At 43.7% G+C, this 19,506-nt stretch overlaps 1 protein-coding gene across 2 annotated transcripts in view; it reads left to right on the plus strand.

The window, feature by feature from the left end:
* Nucleotides 1–6,042: 6,042 nt before the first annotated feature.
* The window catches only part of DSE (dermatan sulfate epimerase), a 48,150-nt gene continuing 34,686 nt past the window's right edge, over nt 6,043–19,506 (plus strand). Inside the window, exon 1 of one of the 2 annotated variants that reach the window (XM_056566369.1) lies at nt 6,043–6,230. The gene's annotated coding sequence lies outside the window, so the exon portion shown is untranslated. Of the gene's footprint in view, nt 6,244–19,506 lie in introns of both variants that reach the window. The other variant, XM_056566368.1, reaches the window with a different exon arrangement.

The following is a 19,506-nucleotide window of genomic DNA, read 5'->3' on the forward strand; positions in this document are numbered from 1 at the left end:
GTAAAAGTAAAAGTAAAAAAAAAGTGAAAAATCCCCTCCCTCAATAAAAAAGTAAAACGTCCGTTTTTTCCTATTTTACCCCCAAAAAGCGTAATATTTTTTTTTTATAGACATACTTGGTATCGCCGCGTGCGTAAAAAGTCCAAAATTCCTACTTTTTTTAATACATTTTATTAAAAAAAATTATAAAAAATGTATTAAAAGTTTTTTATATGCAAATTTGGTGTCAAAAAAAAGTACAGATCATGGCGCAAAAAATGAGCCCCCATACCGCCGCTTATACAGAAAAATAAAAAAGCTATAGGTCATCAAAATAAAGGGATTATAAACGTACTAATTTGGTTAAAAAGTTTGTGATTTTTTTAAAACGCAACAATAATATAAAAGTATGTAATAATGGGTATCATTTTAATCGTATTGACCCTCAGAATAAAGAACACACGTCATTTTTACCATAAATTGTACGGCGTGAAAACTAAACCTTCCAAAATTAGCAAAATTGCGTTTTTCGTTTTAATTTCCCCACAAAAATAGTGTTTTTTGGTTGCGCCATACATTTTATGATATTATAAGTTATCTCATTACAAAGGACAACTGGTCGCGCAAAAAACAAGCCCTCATACTAGTCTGTGGATGAAAATATAAAAGAGTTATGATTTTTAGAAGGCGAGGAGGAAAAAATGAAAACGTAAAAATTAAATTGTCTGAGTCCTTAAGGCCAAAATGGGCTGAGTCCTTAAGGGGTTAAGAATGATTTGGAATTTTCACAAAAAGTTTTCTCCAGACCCTCATGGAACCTGCGAAGGCAACAAGTAGCATGAAACATGTCAGCTATGCAAAAGTTAAATTTATCCCAGCCTGCTCACAGATGAAAGGTTCATCGGATAAGAAAAAAACAACAAGATAAGGGTTCATAGGAATAGGGGAATCATTCTTAATGTCCCCTTGGGAAGTATTACTTCTTTAAAGGAAAACTGTCAGCTTTTTCCCCCCACACTAACCAGGGGTACTGGCTGGTAGTGCAGGGGACGCTCATCAGTTTGATCCTTACCGTGCCCAGATTCACCACGCCGTTCGGCCTTAATCTTCTATTTTCTGTATATTCAAATAAGGGGCTAACTGGCACTCTGACGTCAGTGCCGGGCCTCAGCGCCGCCCAGCTCATCAATATTCCTCCCCTCTCTCTGCATTACAGAGCAGGGAGAAGAGGGAGAGGCGGAGGGAGGGAAGAAATATTGATGAGCTGGGCGGCGCTGCGGCCGGCGGCACTGACGACAGAGTGCCAGTTAGCACCTCATTAGAATATACTGAAAATAGAAGATTAGGGACGAACGGCGCGGCGGATCCGGGCACAGTAAAGATAAAACTGATCAGCGTCCCCCACACTACCAGCCAGTACTGCTGGTTAGTGCGGGGGAAGAAAGCTGACAGTTTTCCTTTAATATGTTTTGCTTTCAGAATGCTGCCTTTATCTGCTGTAGCATTCGCTTAATATGTCTATGGCAGTGGTCTCCAAGCTGTTGACCTCCAGCTGTTGCAAAACTATGGCTTCCAGGCTGTCGAGACATGCTGGGAGTTGTAGTTTTGCAACAGCTGGAAGTTGACAGTTTGAAGACTGCTGCTCTATGAGGTGTAGTAGACTATTACATTCCCTATCATTGACCTGTACGGAGATTACAGGTTCCTATAGAGTAATCTGTACACACTTCCAAGGCAAATTATCCCAGTAGTGCAGGGTAAGGCCATGTTCACACAGTGGAATGTCTGGGTAAAATTCCATTAAATTATTCCACACGGACACTTCGCTGATTTCAATAGGATAATACTGAACTGTTGTGCACACAGCGGAATTTCGGTGGCAGAAACAGTTTCTGCCACAGAAATTGTGATACTGGCATTTGTATAAAGAATAGACTTGTCTATTCTTCCTGCGGAATCTGTTCGGAAATGCATTAGAATTTATGCATTTCCGAGTGGTCCTAGCGCCGACATGTTTTGCGGAATGTCCGCCCAGAAATTTTCCAGGCAGACATTCTGCCGTGAGAACAGGAACTAATTATGAAGAATGGGCAATACATGTGAACATATTTCTCACTAGTATACATGCAGTAGTAGCAGTGTAAAGCAGTGATGGTGTAATGCACACAGTAGTCTGTACACAGTTTGTTGACATGCATTTACACTTTAGGGTGAGGCCTGTTGTGCCCAGTGGAAGTGATAATACCCATGTTTGCCATGTACATGCTTATACTGTGACCTCCTGTCTAATACCTAAAACTCAGAGGTGTAACTTAAAGGATCACTATAATTATCGTGTTTCCCAGACACGTCAAAGGTTTCGATTGTATCACTCCTGAGACCGGCTGCCATTGCTATTAATAGTCTGGGGAAGTTTGTGGCAGCGCACGCTTGACTCCCCAGCTATCATTTAAATCTGGCCTTTTACACTATAAAAGTCAGATCTGCAGCAAAAAAGACGGATCTGCTGGCCGGGGAGTCCCCTAGCTTATAACTAGAAATTGTGTCTGTGTGTGTTGGGGGTGGGGGGGGGGGTGGGGGGGTGGGGGGGCTGTTCCCAGGAATGATTTTGACATGTGGGCAACATACCCAAAGCTTTTTTTAGGGTGCGTTCATACGGAGTAAATCAAGGGTAATTCACGCCGAAAAATTTACAGGCTGAAAATTTTTTTTTTTTTTTGCGGAATTGCGCACGGAAATGGGGGAGAAAGCCATTTCCGTGAGAATTGTGCACGAATTCTGTGCAAATTCCGCACGAAAACAATGTCGGGCGGAATTTTTTTTAACCATTGACGTCTATTGATTTCTGCTAGCGGATTCCGCTTGAAGAAAGAACATGCTCATTCTCCAAGCGGAACGGAATTCAGCGTCGTAATTCCGCTAGCAGAATTTCCGCAGTGTGAACAGGACAGCGGAAAAAACATTAAAGTCAATGGGCAGAGGAGATGTGCATTAATTTGGAGAGGAGAATTCAAGAGGAATTACTCGAGTAAATTCCTCTTGAATTACTCCGTGTGAACGCACTAGTGTTTTCTTATGCAGCAGAAGGGTCTTTGTAGCCCCCCTCAGGCTTCTGGGCCCGGGTAAGACTGCTACCTCTGCACCCCTCAAGTTACATCACTGACTATACTAGAACTCCTGCTGGAGGGAGGTCAGGGGCAGCTCCCATAAGGCGATCGCTTCAGGCACGCTGCTGCAAAAATTCTCCCCTCCTCTCTACATTTACAGGGGGAGAGAGAGGTGCAATTTTCAAAGCTACGGCTTTGGTTGTGGGGAACCCAATGACACGGCCTTTCCAAAGACTGATGTCAATTTTCAAGGGCTTTAGAGCACAAATGTTGCGGCGAACGTGCACCAAGTTTATCCTATGTCGCACAGACATTGATAAATTTTGTGGTGGCTGAATCAGACTAAGATGTGCAATTGTATCAAATGTCGCACGGACCTTAATACAGTTGTCACAGAGTTCTATAGGGCAGGGGGACTTGCCCTGCGATATCTTCGAAATCCGGCCCGTGCACTATTTCACAAAAAGTCGGACGTGATAGATCAGCGACCATTGCACAAAGTGCTCTAAATACGAACACTTCACGGTAATGACATGTAAACGTTCCAAATTGAAATATCGCAAAAAAAAAAAAAAAAGAAATGGCGCAGGGGCCAGCCTGCGACTTTTCATGTGACAAATTTAGACAAAAAAAAAAAGCAGGTTAAATATAGTCCCCTCAATGTCCCTTAGCCAATTAACTCCTTAGCACACAGTTAGTTCTGTTTCCAGTCTTCTAGTAGCTCTGTTCTCTTGAGGTCAACTCTCCAGTTAAAGGGGTACTCCGGTGAAAACCTTTTTTCTTTTAAATCAACTGGTGGCAGAAAGTTAAACATATTTGTAAATTATTTCTATTAAAAAATCTTAATCCTGCCAGTACTTATTAGCTGCTGAATGCTACAGAGGAAATGTTTTTATTTTTGGAACACTGATGACATCACAAGCACAGTGCTCTCTGCTGACATCTCTGTCCATTTTAGCAACCATGCATAGCAGATGCAGGCTAAGGGCAGCATGGTGGCTCAGTGGTTAGCACTGCTGCCTTGCAGTGCTGGGGACTTGGGTTCAAATCCCACTAAGGACAACAATAAATAAAACATTATTATTATTATTATTATTATAATAATAATGACAGCAGAGAGAACTGTGCTCGTGATGTCATCAGAGAGCATTCCAAAAAGAAAAGAATTTCCTCTGTAGTATTCAGCAGCTAATAAGTACAGGAAGGATTAACATTTTTTAATAGAAGTAATTTACAAATATGTTTAACTTTCTGCCACCAGTAGATTTAAAAGAAAAAAGGTTTTCACCGGAGTACCCCTTTAATGCCTTTTCATGACTGAACCTGTATAAGGACATTTCCTGTGAATAAGAGACTGCAGCCCCCAGTAAGCAAGCAGCCCCTTAATCCCTGAGGCCCCTCTCCCATCTTTAACCTTGTGCTTCCTCTGGGTCCCCTCATCTTCAGCCTAGTGCTTCTTCTGGGTCCCCTCATCTTCAGCCTAGTGCTTCCTCTGGGTCCCCTCATCTTCAGCCTGGTGCTTCCTCTGGGTCCCCTCATCTTAAGCCTGGTGCTTCCTCTGGGTCCCCTCATCTTCAGCCTAGTGCTTCCTCTGGGTCCCCTCATCTTCAGCCTAGTGCTTCCTCTGGGTCCCCTCATCTTCAGCCTAGTGCTTCTTCTGGGTCCCCTCATCTTCAGCCTAGTGCTTCTTCTGGGTCCCCTCATCTTCAGCCTAGTGCTTCCTCTGGGTCCCCTCATCTTCAGCCTAGTGCTTCTTCTGGGTCCCCTCATCTTCAGCCTAGTGCTTCCTCTGGGTCCCCTCATCTTCAGCCTAGTGCTTCTTCTGGGTCCCCTCATCTTCAGCCTAGTGCTTCCTCTGGGTCCCCTCATCTTCAGCCTGGTGCTTCCTCTGGGTCCCCTCATCTTCAGCCAAGTGCTTCTTCTGGGTCCCCTCATCTTCAGCCTAGTGCTTCCTCTGGGTCCCCCCATCTTCAGCCTGGTGCTTCTTCTGGGTCCCCTCATCTTCAGCCTGGTGCTTCCTCTGGGTCCCCTCATCTTCAGCCTAGTGCTTCTTCTGGGTCCCCTCATCTTCAGTCAAGTGCTTCTTCTGGGTCCCCTCATCTTCAGCCTAGTGCTTCTTCTGGGTCCCCTCATCTTCAGCCTAGTGCTTCCTCTGGATCCCCTCATCTTCAGCCAAGTGCTTCTTCTGGGTCCCCTCATCTTCAGCCTAGTGCTTCCTCTGGGTCCCCTCATCTTCAGCCTAGTGCTTCCTCTGGATCCCCTCATCTTCAGCCAAGTGCTTCTTCTGGGTCCCCTCATCTTCAGCCTAGTGCTTCCTCTGGGTCCCCTCATCTTCAGCCTAGTGCTTCTTCTGGGTCCCCTCATCTTCAGCCTAGTGCTTCCTCTGGATCCCCTCATCTTCAGCCAAGTGCTTCTTCTGGGTCCCCTCATCTTCAGCCTAGTGCTTCCTCTGGGTCCCCCCATCTTCAGCCTGGTGCTTCTTCTGGGTCCCCTCATCTTCAGCCTAGTGCTTCCTCTGGGTCCCCTCATCTTCAGCCTGGTGCTTCTTCTGGGTCCCCTCATCTTCAGCCTAGTGCTTCCTCTGGGTCCCCTCATCTTCAGCCTAGTGCTTCCTCTGGGTCCCCTCATCTTCAGCCAAGTGCTTCTTCTGGGTCCCCTCATCTTTAGCCTGGTGCCACCTCTTGGTCCCCCATCTTCAGCCAAGTGCTTCTTCTGGGTCCCCTCATCTTCAGCCTAATGCTTCCTCTGGGTCCCCTCATCTTTAGCCTGATGCCACATCTTGGTCCCCCATCTTCAGACTGCTGCTTCTTCCCCACTACTGCTGACGTTGCAGAGCTCCCAGCCGAGCATAGAGTCTCCCTTCTTTCCTCTCAGACCCCCACCCTCACACTCTAGGGTTAAATTCTTGCACGGGGTGGGGCTTCATTGCCAACACGGCTCCCTCAGACAGCAGAAACATGCCTCATTGTCTGCGCTCCTTTCCATGGGGACGCCGGGAGTTGTAGTTTTGCACGGGCTTCAGCGCTGGTATAACTTGTAGAGCCCTCCTGTTTGGCGCGGCGACAGCATCCTCCTGAGCATGACCCTCAGCCTCCGGGAGATGCCCATAGTGCCAGGGCTAGCGGAGCTGCTCGTGTGACCCAGGTACAGGACCCGGGTGAGTGCGGTTGTGGTTGTTGTATTGCTCTGTGTGTACAGTCTCTAGTGAGGGGGAGCTTGGAGGAACTTTACTGCGCACTGGGCGAGAAGCTTCTTCCCCTCCTCCTCATACAGATGGAGCGGGGTTTACTATGTAACGTTTTCTCTCTTCCATCTTGAGGGGGTTATACTTGCAAACTTAAAACCTACAAATGCCAAACTGCAAAGTCAGCTCAACTACACGGTGCTGTGTAAATCCCAGCAGGCAGATAGTCTGGGTGTTATCAGATGAAGCTGAGCTCGGGGAGTGATGGCTGCAGCTCTACAGGAAGCTATTTGGTTAGGACACATTTCACACTATCCGGATTTCTTGTAACCAGTGAAATGTATTGCTTTATTTGTCTCTAAATAGAAAATTAATGTTTTTCTTTATTATATTTTGCAAACAACTGGTGTGCCTCCAGCTGTTGCAAAACTACAACTCCCTGCATGCTCGCGAAGCCATTGGCTGGGAGTTGTAGTTGTGCAACAGCTGGAGCTCTGCAGTTTGGGGACCTATGATCTATATGGTTATTACTTCTGCATAATAAAGCTGCAGTTCTCCCATCTTTTCCGTACTCCTGAATGGCACATCTGTTTGTTATAAACTGTTGTATCATTACGTTTCTACAGTATTTATACGATTGGGGATACATTGTAGATATGTGACGTCATATTCTATCATTCTTAAAAGACTTTAGCTAAATATGCATTTGTAAATGGTCACAATCTGCGAGCGGGGATTCCACCTGGAGGCTGCCGCCGCCTAATTACTTTGGCGGTAGGACCGCACGGCAGTGCGCTGTCACCATTGACTGCTATGCTGTGCTCGCGGACTTCTGCGCAAACAATGAACATGTTCTTTCTTTGCGTGGAACAATTTGAACGGCGGAATTGTCCACTGCAGAAATTCCTCAGTGTGATCGGTAGGGGTGTAAGAATATTTCATTAGACGATACTGTATCGATTCAAAATATTTTTTAGGGATTTGGAATTCCTATCTCCCGACACTCGGGGCATGCAGTTCCGGGCGCCGGGCAGGTGAATTTTTTCCAGCTCTTAGCCCGGCTTCGAGCAAGCAGGGCTGGACCTGACAAGCGCAGCGGCGCTCAGCAGTCTGTATGGTGCGGGTCCCTGACTCCTGCTAGCTCCGTACTCTGCAGCCCCCGGCTGTTCTCAGTAGCTGGGGCTGCTGCTAATAGCCATCATGTGGCGATCGCCATGGCTGGCTATTGACCCTTTAGATCGAGCTGTCAAAGCTGATAGCGGCGTCTAAAGGGACATGGGAATGCTCCGTGGTGGGGTGGATCGCAAGGGGGCGATCCACTATAGAGGTAGTGCTTACCTCTGCTTCCCTGGTGTCTGTGGCTCTGTCATTGATAGATCCTGGCTGGACTAGGCTCTATCAATGGATTGCAGAGCACACAGATCAATGGAGTTCAATAGAACTCTATTGATCTGTATGAGGAATCTAATGATTCCTCCTAAAAGTCCCCTAGGGGACTAATAAAGTGGTGTTAAAAAAAATAAAAATAAAAGTTTAAAAGACACACACTAACCCCTTCCATATTAAAAGTTCAAATCACCCCCTATTCCTATATAAAAACATGTAAACATAGTTGGTATCACTGCATGCTTAATTGTACGACCTATTAAAATATAACATTATGTCACAATATATCGTCTCTGAGACAGAATTGGGATATATCGTATCTTCATACGTGTATCGTATCGCCAATTTCTTGCCAATTCACACCCCTAGTGATCAAGTCTCGCAGAAGACCCATTCACACTGATGTTAATGTTCACTGCACGTAATTCTATGGGAACTACGCGGTGTAACCATACCCTTAAAGGGATCAATCAACCATCCCATGGATAAGGCTTTGTTCACATGTGCACCATGGTTTGTTATATGATAACCATGATGCAGTTCAAGATCTATTGCACAATAGACACCTGCAGCACCCGATGGACCTTATTGACTTATAATGGACTCCTTCAGGTGTCGCAGACAAATCTGTTGTTTCTTTGATGCAAAAGTGAACTTTGGGCTAAGGTCTATTTCATATCGTGCACCGTTACATTCATATTACAGCTGCAAGTCTGGCAGATTCCTATTCGGTTGGTGTCTGTGAATTAAGCAGCTCTAGAAGAGTATGGACACCGCTTGTCTCTTTAACTGAATATAACCTAAAGGTTTGGACAACAGCCAATTTAAAGGGCTATTCCTGTCACAGCCTATTAAAGGGGTACTCCGGTGAAAACCTTTTTTCTTTTAAATCTACTGGTGGCAGAAAGTTAAACATATTTGTAAATGACTTCTATTAAAAAATATTAATCCTTCCTGTACTTATTAGCTGCTGAATACTACAGAGGAAATTCTTTTCTTTTTGGAATGCTCTCTGATGACATCACGAGCACAGTTCTCTCTGCTGTCGTTATTATAATAACGCTTTATTTATTGTTGTCCTTAGTGGGATTTGAACCAAAGTCCCCAGCACTGCAAGGCAGCAGTGCTAACCACTGAGCCACCATGCTGCCCTTAGCCTACATCTGCTATGAATGGTTGCTAAAATGGACAGAGATGTCAGCCGAGAGCACTGTGCTCGTGATGTCATCAGTGTTCCAAAAATAAAGACATTTCCTCTGTAGCATTCAGCAGCTAATAAGTACTGGAAGGATTAAGATTTTTTAATAGAAGTAATTTACAAATATGTTTAACTTTCTACCACCAGTTGATTTAAAAGAAAAAAGGTTTTCACTGGAGTACCCCTTTAAAGGAGTACTCCGACGCAAAACTTTTACCTGTGAAAAGAAGCATGAATAAAAGTTATATTACATTGTAATGTACTCACCTTGTCCATATCGGCTTCTTCCCGGACTTCTCCTCGGTTTTCCATCAGGCCGGAAGCTGGTGCCTTTGATGACGCTCGACTGCCTTTTTTTCACGATCCTGCGCCATCTTCGCCCAGTGACTCATCGATCCCATGAGTCACTGCGGGCGGGCTGTGGCGGCCTCCCAGCCCAGAGTCGGCTACTCCCTCTAACTTAATTTATTCATTTATGCGCTGAGCTGCCATAGGCTCAGCTCAGCAAACGCCCACCTAAGCGCTGTCACCCAATCAGGGGGAGGGCAGGAGCTGGCCGGATGTCAGGAGCGGGCATGCTGGGAGATGTAGTTTTTCCCAGCGTGGGCCAGGAACTTCGGGCGGCCGTAACAGGAGAATGGCTGGGCCGTTTAACAAGATTGAGGGGTCGTTGGGCAGATAAGTTAATGGACTAAATTGTGGCATTTTTTTTTTTTGTGGTGCATCGGCGTACTCCTTTAACTCCAATTCATAGGAGGGCATAACCAGCTGATCCATAGGGGACTGACTGCTGGGCCCCGACTGATCCTGACAATCGAAACATAATTGTCCTCAGCATGGCCACAATACCTCATTCATTCTCTATGGGGGTGCCAAAGGTTTCCAATCCACCATAGAAAAGGAATGAAACGGTGCAGTAGAACAAGCTAAAATGTAAATAGCCACTTTAAAGGGGTATTCCAGGATTTTTTATTTATTTGACTTATAGGGCTACAGCTAACAATTAATTTTAATAATCGATTAGTTGTTGATTATTTTATCGATTAATCGGGAAAATGCCAAAATTCCAAAAAAAAGGGGTTCAGCTGAATCTACTTGAAAAATTATGTACAATGGCCATATTAAAGGTTTCTAGCATGTGATGTGACCAAACAGCATCAATTTTATTTATTTTAGGTTTACACCGGTTGCTGTACAGGATCATTATAAGGAGCATTTGTACCCCAGTATCTGTAATACTACAGACACAAGGGTGCAATGCTCTGCATATACTGCCATACAAATAGGGGTATATGCAGAGCATTGCATCCTTGTGTCTGTAGTACAGACTAGGGGGCAATGCTCTGCCCATTCCCCCACCTGAATAGGAATGTACACACACTATGCACATGTGCCGGCTGCAGAGCATTGCATCCTAAGGTCTGTAGAAGACACTATGGTGCAATGCTCTGTCTGCATTCTGCTCTGCACATACTCCCCCATGTGTATAGTAGTGAAGGCCAGAGCAGACTGCAGACACACATGGACGGAGGCCCAGGAGGATCACTTACTGCCAGGGCCGCAGCACAGGGAGTGTGTGCTGTATTTGACTATGCTACAGGGGCTGTAAAGTTAGTGTAGTTCATAATATAGTGTCTGTACCTGTGTGTGTGTGTGACGGTTTTCTCACAATTCTTATGTGATTTTTCACCCCAATATTTAATTTTCACAGCATACAAAATGACTGTCTCAGATTTTTCCCAGCTTGCAATGCGGCCGAGACCTGACTCACTAGTCAGCTGATGACAGGGAGCCCGTCTGCTTCAATTGGTGGAGGGATCAATCTGCAACTAATACAACAGCTGTAGGCACCCTGATTGAAAACCACAGGTCTTTTGAATGGATGCAGCTCATTTGTTTCAATGGGATTATGGGATTTGTAGGCAAAAGAAGAAAAGTCAAACAGGAAATACCACTTCACAAAAAGCTAGCCACAGTGTTATGGTAATCTCACGAGCACAGATCCTTCCTAAGCATGTCCATTACTGTCTGCCAGATACGTGCTAAAATCACCTTATAGTGGATAACCCCTTTAAGGGGAACTCTGGTGAAAATTCTCCAGGTGATGTCCCGCCTCGGCCAGTGATAGGCTGAAGCTCCGTGTAACGTGCCGGGCTAACAGGAAGTAAGAAGAAGACAGCCCGGGGACCGAACACCTGTACCGGAGCACTGGGGGAGCATAGGCAAGTAAGAGAGAGCTTAATTTTTATTATTTTTTATTTTATTTTTTTGCAGCCCAGAACGGATACAATAAGGAAAGTGAGCACCGGACATGTTCTTTAACCGCGCGGTCAATGGCGCATACAGAAAAAAATACCGAATTCCAGAATTGCGTATTTTGGTCATATATCATGGAAAAAATGAAAGAAAGTGATCAAAAAGTCCCATCGCTGTTTAAAAACTACAGATCACGGCACAAAAAATTTGCCTACACATACCGTATACAGAAAAATAAAGTTTTATAGGAGCCAGAAGAGCACAAATTTTTCGTACAAAAAGTTATATATATATAATTTTTATTTTTTTTTGTAATAAAATAAAACCTATACAAAGTGGGTATCATTTTAATGGACCCACTTTGTATAGTGCACTGCGTAGAAACGGAAGCCCCCAAAAGTTCCAAAATGGTTTGTTTATTTATTTTAATTTTGCTCCACAAATGATTTATTTATTTTTTTTACCTGCAGTATTCTGCACGCACATTCCGCTGTGTGAACATACCCTTAGGGCCGAATTCCAAGTCCCATTGCAGCTGCTCTATGCACACTGCTGAATTTTAGTAGGAGAATTTTGTTGGCCTAATGGACACTTACAAAAGAATGAATGTTCATTATTTGGGTGGAATTCAGCATCAACTTAAAGGGGTACTCCGGTGGAAAACTTTTTTTTAAATGAACTGGTGCCAGAGAGTTACAGATTTGTAAATGACTTCTGTTAAAATATCTTTACCCTTCCAGTACTTTTTAGCAGCTGTATGCTACTGAGGAAATTCTTTTCTTTTTAAATTTCTTTTTTGTCTTGTCCACAGTGCTCTCTGCTGACACCTGATGCCCGTATCAGGAACTGTCTGGAGAAGGAGAAAATCCCCATTGCAAACTTGTGCTGCTCTGGACAGTTCCTGACACGGACAGAGGTGTCAGCAGAGAGCACTGTGGACAAGACAAAAAAGACATTCAGAAGTCATTTATAAATCTGTTTAACTTTCTGGCACCAGTTGATTAAAAAAAAAAAAAAAAAAAAATGTTTTCCACTGAAGTACTACTTTAATGAGTTATAGTTAATAGACTTATAGTTTTTGTTCGAAATCCGTTGTGTGGACAGAATCTAGGGGGACATTTTATCAATGTTGCCTGTAGGATGCAGTTTTCCCTGACAGAATACATTTTATTTTATTTTTTACGTTTATGCCGTTCATCGTACGGGATCATTAACATTATATTTTGATATATTGGACATTTACACACGCGGAGCTACCAAATAATTTTATAAAGAGAACAATTTTTACGCTTTTTGGGGGTAAAATGGGAAAAACGGGCAATCTTCATTTTTATTAGGGCAAGGGGATTAAAAATTTTGAATTTTTTTACATTTTTCAACTTTTTTTTATTTTTATTTTTTTATGTCCCCATCCGATGTTCATGGTCATACACAGGACGTAAATTTTACGCCCTGATGCGCGAAGTACCGCCAAACCAGGACGTACATTTATGTCTGTAATCGTTAAGGGGTTAAGCTTTAAAAAAAAAAAAAAAGTTGCAGGACATACATTTATAGCAGTTATTCGTGCATGTATTTAGCGTTTTTTCATCCATAGAGGTATACTGTGCATACGTTCGGGGCATGTATTCTGTTCGCAGCTTTCATACGGTACATACAGTTATTAGCTTGATACGGTATATATTCTTTTCGTTATACGGTACATAGCATTCATACGATTCTAAGCTTTTCTGTCCATAACTTTTGCACTGTAACTTAGTTTGTAGCTTTCTTACCGTAGCAGGTGTTAAACATAGTCATGTTGCAGCGGTGTTTCCGTAATATTAATTTCTGCATATAATGTGAGGAGCTTCTCATATACGCCTTGATATATCACTCATACTCCACCATGCATATGTCACTCGCAGTAGTACTACTCTGGGAGGTAATTGTGCCACTCATACGCCACGATACAGCTGTGCCTTTTGTGTACTTCTGTAGTTGACATTGGCAGATCACTTTTCAAGTATTGTTATTTGGCAGGTTGCTTAGGGAATTCTAATATGCAATACCCGAATGGCTACACTGGTTATCTGATTACTAATGTCTGGGTAATAATGTCTCGACAAGGATGTTTGTTTTCCCCGCGGTACCTGATAAGTTAGTGTGCTCACAGCACTTATTCTGCATATATGCTTATGTCATTTATACTACACATACTCGGTATTTATGCTGTGCATGGCATTCATACTGTTGTTCTCTTATATATGTTATGCTATGAATGGTGCATTATGTTTATGCGGTGCATCTATTTATAGCTTTCATATGGTACATATGTTAATGGCGTTCGTACTGCTTTTACGTTCATACGATTATAGCATTTTTACTGTTCATGTTCTCTTAGCGTTATACTGTTCATACCCTCGTGGCGTTTAACGGTTCACATGCTCATAGTATTTATACTGTACTTAAGTCCATAGTATCCTACACAGACCGTCTCAGCATTTATACTGCATACACCGGTAGCATTTATACTTTAGTGTTTCATAGCATGTGTGCTGTACATGAGGACAAAGCATTTATGTTGCACATGCGCTTGTAGCATTTTACAGTTCTTGCACTCATAGTATTTGTGCTGCACATTAGTGCATAACATTTACACTGTTCATGGGATTGTAGTATTCTGTTTCATACGTTCATTGTAGTTAGCTGTACATGGTACATAGCGTTATGCTGTTCATACATTCATAGCATGGATACGGTACATACTGTGCATACATAGCATGCTCATACACTTATAATTATACTGTACATACGATATGGCAATTATACTGTGCATACATTCATAGCATTTATACAGTATATTTGCTCATCATTTATATGGCGATATGCTCATAGATTTTATACTCTCATAGTATTCATATGGTACATAAGTGCCAAGCATTCACACTGGGCATACATTCATAGTATTTATACCGATATATATATTAGGCTGTATTTATTTGTGCTTACATTCTTATGATGCTTATGATACTGTGCATTCATTCATAGTATTTATACTCTACATATGTCCTTGGCCTTCTCAGATATACACTGCTCAAAAACAATAAAGGGAACACTTAGATAGCACATCTGAATGAACTAATCGTATGAAATACTTTGGTCTTTACATAGTTGAATGCGCTGACAACAAAATCACACACAAATTATCAAGTGAAATCAAATTTATCAACCCATGGAGGTCCGGATACGGAGTTGCACTCAAAATCAAAGTTTAAAACCACACTACAGGCTCTTACCCTTTTCAGGACATATGGCGTATGGATACGCCCTGCATTCCGAGTCCTTAAGGACCGAGGGCGTATCCATACGCCATGGAAATTCCGGTCCCCACCGCTAGCCGGTTGGGGACCGGAGCCGGATGCCTGCTGAAATCGTTCAGCAGGCATCCCGGCATATCGCCCAGGGGGGTCATTATGCCCCACGTGCGATTCCGGGTCAATCGGGTCTCCAGTGACCCTGTGACCCGGAATTACTGGCTGTTCGGGGCCGTCTCTGACGGCCCCGAACAGCCAGAGCCTGCAGGGGTGAGGTGGCACTGGTGCCACCTCACGATCACCCTGATTCGTCGGCCGGATTACCGGCCGACCAATCAGGGCGCCTGCTGCGGGTGTCACTCCCGCAACCCGCTCCGCCCCTCTTCCGGAGGACGTGAGCAGGAATGTTGGGATCGGGGCCCCAGGAGCAGCGGCGACGACGAGGGACTGACTTTCCGGCGTGGATCGTTGGAGGTGAGTGACAGCCTCCTGCTGTTGCTTAGCAACAGCTCCCAGCATGCTAAAAGGGCATGCTGGGAGCTGTAGTTATGCAACAGCAGGAGGCAGACCACCACAACTCCCAGCCTTATGGGCATGCTGGGACTTATGGTTTTGCAACAGCTGGAGGCACATTTTTTTCTATGCAAAACTAAAACTCCCAGCTTGCACAAACAGCTAAAGTGCATGCTGGGAGTTGTAGTGGTGCATCTGCTGGTTGCATAACTACAACCCCCAGCATGCCCGTTGGCTGTCGGTGACCTAACTCAGTGTTTCACGACCGGTGTGCCTCCAGCTGTTGCAAACTCCAACACTCAGCAGTCAATGTACACCATGCACCGTACAGGCTGGGAGTTGTAGTTTTGCAACAGCTGGAGGCACACTGGTTGTGAAACACAGAGTTAGGTCACAAACTCAGTGATACATAACCAGTGTGCCTACAGCTGTTGCAAAACTAAAACTCTCAGCATGTACAGTCTGTCAGCGCATGCTGGGAGTTGTAGTTTTGCAACAGCTGGATGTCCAAATGCCAAATGTGACTCCTTCTCTTCCGAGACCTGTAGTGCGCCAGCAGAGCACTTTTCACCCCCATATGGGGTGTTTTCTGAACCGGGAGAAATTGGGCTTCAAATTTTTAGGGGTATTTTCTGCTAATTACCCTTTTTAAAAAAGTAAAATTTTTGGGAAAACAAGCATTTTAGGTAAAATTTTTATTTATTTTTTTTACATTTGCAAAAGCCGTGAAACACCTGTGGGGTATAAAGGCTCACCTTACCCCTTGTTACGTTTCCAAAATGGTATGCCATATTTTTTTTTTTTTTTTTTTTTGTTTGCTGTTCTGGCACCATAAGGGCTTCCTAAATGCAACATGCCCCCCAAAAACCGTTTCAGAAAAACGTACTCTCCAAAATCCCCTTGCCGAGCACTTCACATACGCATATGAGGTATTTCCTTACTCGAGAGAAATTGGGTTACAAATTTTGGGGGTCTTTTTCTACTATTACCCCTTGTAAAAAAAAAAATATATATAAACTGGGTCTACAAAAACATGCGAGTGTAAAAAATGGAGATTTTGAATTATCTCCTTCACTTTGCTGCTATTCCTGTGAAACACCTAAAGGGTTAACACACTTACTGAATGTCATTTTGATTACTTTGAGGGGTGCAGTTTTTATAATGGGAATGTGAAGGCCCTTCAAATCCACTTAAAAACGGAACTGGTCCCTGAAAGATTCTCATTTTGAAAATTTTGTGAAAAATTAGAAAATTGCTGCTGAACTTTGAAGCCCTCTGATGTCTTCCAAAAGTAAAAACATGTTGAGGGGCATTTACTAAGGGGTTTAGTAATTTTTTTTGGCGCAAAATTGTCGCAATTGCGCCTACCCTATTTTATGTGCGACTTTCTCTAGCAAGAGCTAGTAAGTCAAATTTTTTTTCCCCACTTAATTTACGCAAGTTTTCAGTTTCTACTTGCAGTGGTCAGGAATTTATTAACTGAGACAGTCGCAGTTGCGCAATAAACTGTCGCAACGGCCGTAAAAAATGACTAAATTTACTCCAGCTCCAACATGGTGCAGGAAAAGCTACTGCCGCCCGGGCTCCGACATACTTTCTCCCCGCTACCCTCACTGCGCTACCGGGACACTACAGTGATTTACATTCCCCCCCCCCCCCCCTCTCACCTGCCAGCGCCACACAACTTCCACCTGTCTGCTGTTGCAAGACTACAAGTCCCAGCATGCCCTTACAGTAAGGACACGCTGGGAGTTGTAGTCTTGTAGCAGCGGGAGCTGAGCGGTGCGGGCGGGAGACAAGGGGGGGGGGGGGTAGCGGGGAGGCCGTATGAGGAGCCCGGGTGGCTGCACTGTAATCTCAGCCCGGGCTCCTGCCCTGAGAGCCAAAGGCTTTGGCTGTCGGGGCATGCTGGAGGGCCACAGATTGCAGACCACAGCCTTTGGCTGTCCAGGCATGCTGGGAGTTGTAGTTTTGCAACTTCTGGAGGCAACCTGGTTGAGAAACACTGGCCTAAAACAGTGTTTCCCAACCAGGGTGCCTCCAGATGTTGCAAAACTACAAGTCCCAGGTTGGGAAACGCTGTGCCCGGCCTCCGCCCCACCTTACTGTAAGGGCATGCTGGGAGTTGTAGTCCTGCAGCTGGGGGCAGGGGATAAGCTTGTCACTTGCCCACACATCTCCTGCACCACACAACTACAACTCCCAACATGTCCTTACTGTAAGGGCATGCTGGCAGTTGTAGTCGTGCGGGGCGGGAGATTTGTGAGCAGGTGATAATAAATGTACTAACCCATTTTTTTTTCTTCTCATTTCAGATCCGTGTATCCAGTGGACTCCTACGGATTCGGTGGACTACTTCGATGGCCAGCGTTTTTCTTTGTTTGATTTTAATAAAATGGTTAACGAGGGCTTGTGGGGGAGTGTTTTTTTTGTAATCAAATTTTTTTAAAACCTGTTGTGTTTTTTCCTTACTTTACTAGACAGGCTTAGTAGTGGAAGCTGTCTTATAGACAGTCCATTACTAAGCTGGGCTTAGCGTTAGCCACAAAAACAGCTAGCGCTAACCCCCTATTATTACCCCCGTACCCAACGCCACAGGGGTGCTGGGAAGAGCCGGTACCAACAGGCCTGGAGCGTCAAAAATGGCGCTCCTGGGCCTAGGCGGTAACAGGCTGGCGTTATTTAGACTGGGGAGGGCCAGTAACAATGGTCCTCGCCCACCCTGGAAACGTCAGGCTGTTACTGTTTGGTTGGTATTTGGCTGAGAATGAAAATAGGGGGGACCCTATGCGTTTTTTTTTTTTTTAAATAAATATATTAAAAAACACATAGGGTCCCCCTATTTTTATTCTCAGCCAAATACCAACCAAACAGTAACAGCCTGACGTTACCAGGGTGGGCGAGGACCATTGTTACTGGCCCTCCCCAGCCTAAATAACGCCAGCCTGTTACCGCCTAGGCCCAGGAGCGCCATTTTTGACGCTCCGGGCCTGTTGGTATCGGCTCTTCCCGGCACCCCTGTGGTGTTGGGTACCGGGGTAATAATTGCGGGTTAGCGCTAGCTGTTTTTGTGGCTAATGCTAAGCTCAGCTTAGTAATGGCCTCCGTCTATAAGACAGCTTCCACTACTTAGACTGTCTAGTAAAGTAAAAAAAAAAAAAACACAACAGGTTTAAAAAAAATTTTATTACAAAAAAACACTCCCCCACAAGCCCTCGTTAACCATTTTATTAACATCAAGCAAAGAAAAATGCTGGTCGTCGTAGTAGTCCACCGAATCCGAAGGAGTCCACAGGATACACGGATCTGTAGAAGAAGTAACCAAAAAAAAAAAGTAAGTACATTTAGGGAGAAAAAACTGTGTTAAAAAAAAATGTAATACACACACTAAACGCCGTTTACCACTATTCTGAGCCATGACTACAATTTAATTATTGAATTATTTAGATGTGGTGAAAAAGCTAAAAAAAAAACTCAAAAACAAAAGATCCAGAAGGAAACCTAGCAGCCAAACCTATTCAGACAGCAGGAAAAAGGAACAGACTATTTTTTCTACTACATGAAGTAAATTTCCCACTTTTGCCTATGTGTGCCAAATTTATTAATGCCGTGCAACAATTTAGTAAATTTGTCGCACATAGTCAAAAATGAAGTAGAAAAAAAAAGGGTAAAAACCAGACTACATAGTAAAAGATTAGTAAATACCCCTCGTTAACTTTATGATGCAAACATAAAGTAGACGTATTGTATATAATGTATTTGGAATTTCTATTTTCCTTACAAGCAGAGAGCTTCAAATTTAGATAAATGCAACATTTTCAATTTTTTCATCAAATTTTAGAATTTTTTTTTATTTTTTTATTTTTATTTTTTTTACCAAGAAATGATGCACGTATCGACAAAAATGTACCACTTACATAAAGTAGAATATGTCACGAAAAAACAGTCTCGGAATCAGAATGAAAAGTAAAAGCATCCTAGAGTTATTAATGCTTAAATGGACAGTGGTCAGAATTGCAAAAAAATTCTCCCATCCTTAGGGTTATAATGGGCTCCGTCCCCAAGGGGTTAAAGTGTACCCGTCAGATCCAACAAAAACATTTATTTATTTTTTTTTTAAATATATATAATCACTCAGTACCTAATCTAAAAAAATTTAAAGGTGCAAGACACATAAAAATTAATTACGCTTTTAATTTAGCTCACTAGTCTGTATTCCTCTCAAAGGGAGGGGGCGTGGCCTCATTGTACAGTCTCCGCCCCCTCCCTCAGTATGCTGTCTGCTCACATCTCCCCTAGCTTTAACAAAACTATAACTCCCAGCTTGTCATCACTGACAGTAGCGGGACACAAGCTGACAGTGGGAGGATTTTTCCTGCAGCTGTGAACTGTGTGCTCACAGCTGTCAATCAAGGAAGTGGGTCCATGATGTAGGTGATGATCCATAGACACAGCAGGACTAGTATGTGTCCAATTAGGCAGGGGGGGCAGTTGTTTGACTGGCTTTTTCAATATGAAATACTGAAAATTTTCTAATGAAAGCAATTGCAAAACCTATTGGTTTTTCATGCTTTACAACATATCAAA

Source organism: Hyla sarda, chromosome 3 (assembly GCF_029499605.1).
Source record: "Hyla sarda isolate aHylSar1 chromosome 3, aHylSar1.hap1, whole genome shotgun sequence".
Classification (NCBI taxonomy): Eukaryota; Metazoa; Chordata; class Amphibia; order Anura; family Hylidae; genus Hyla; species Hyla sarda.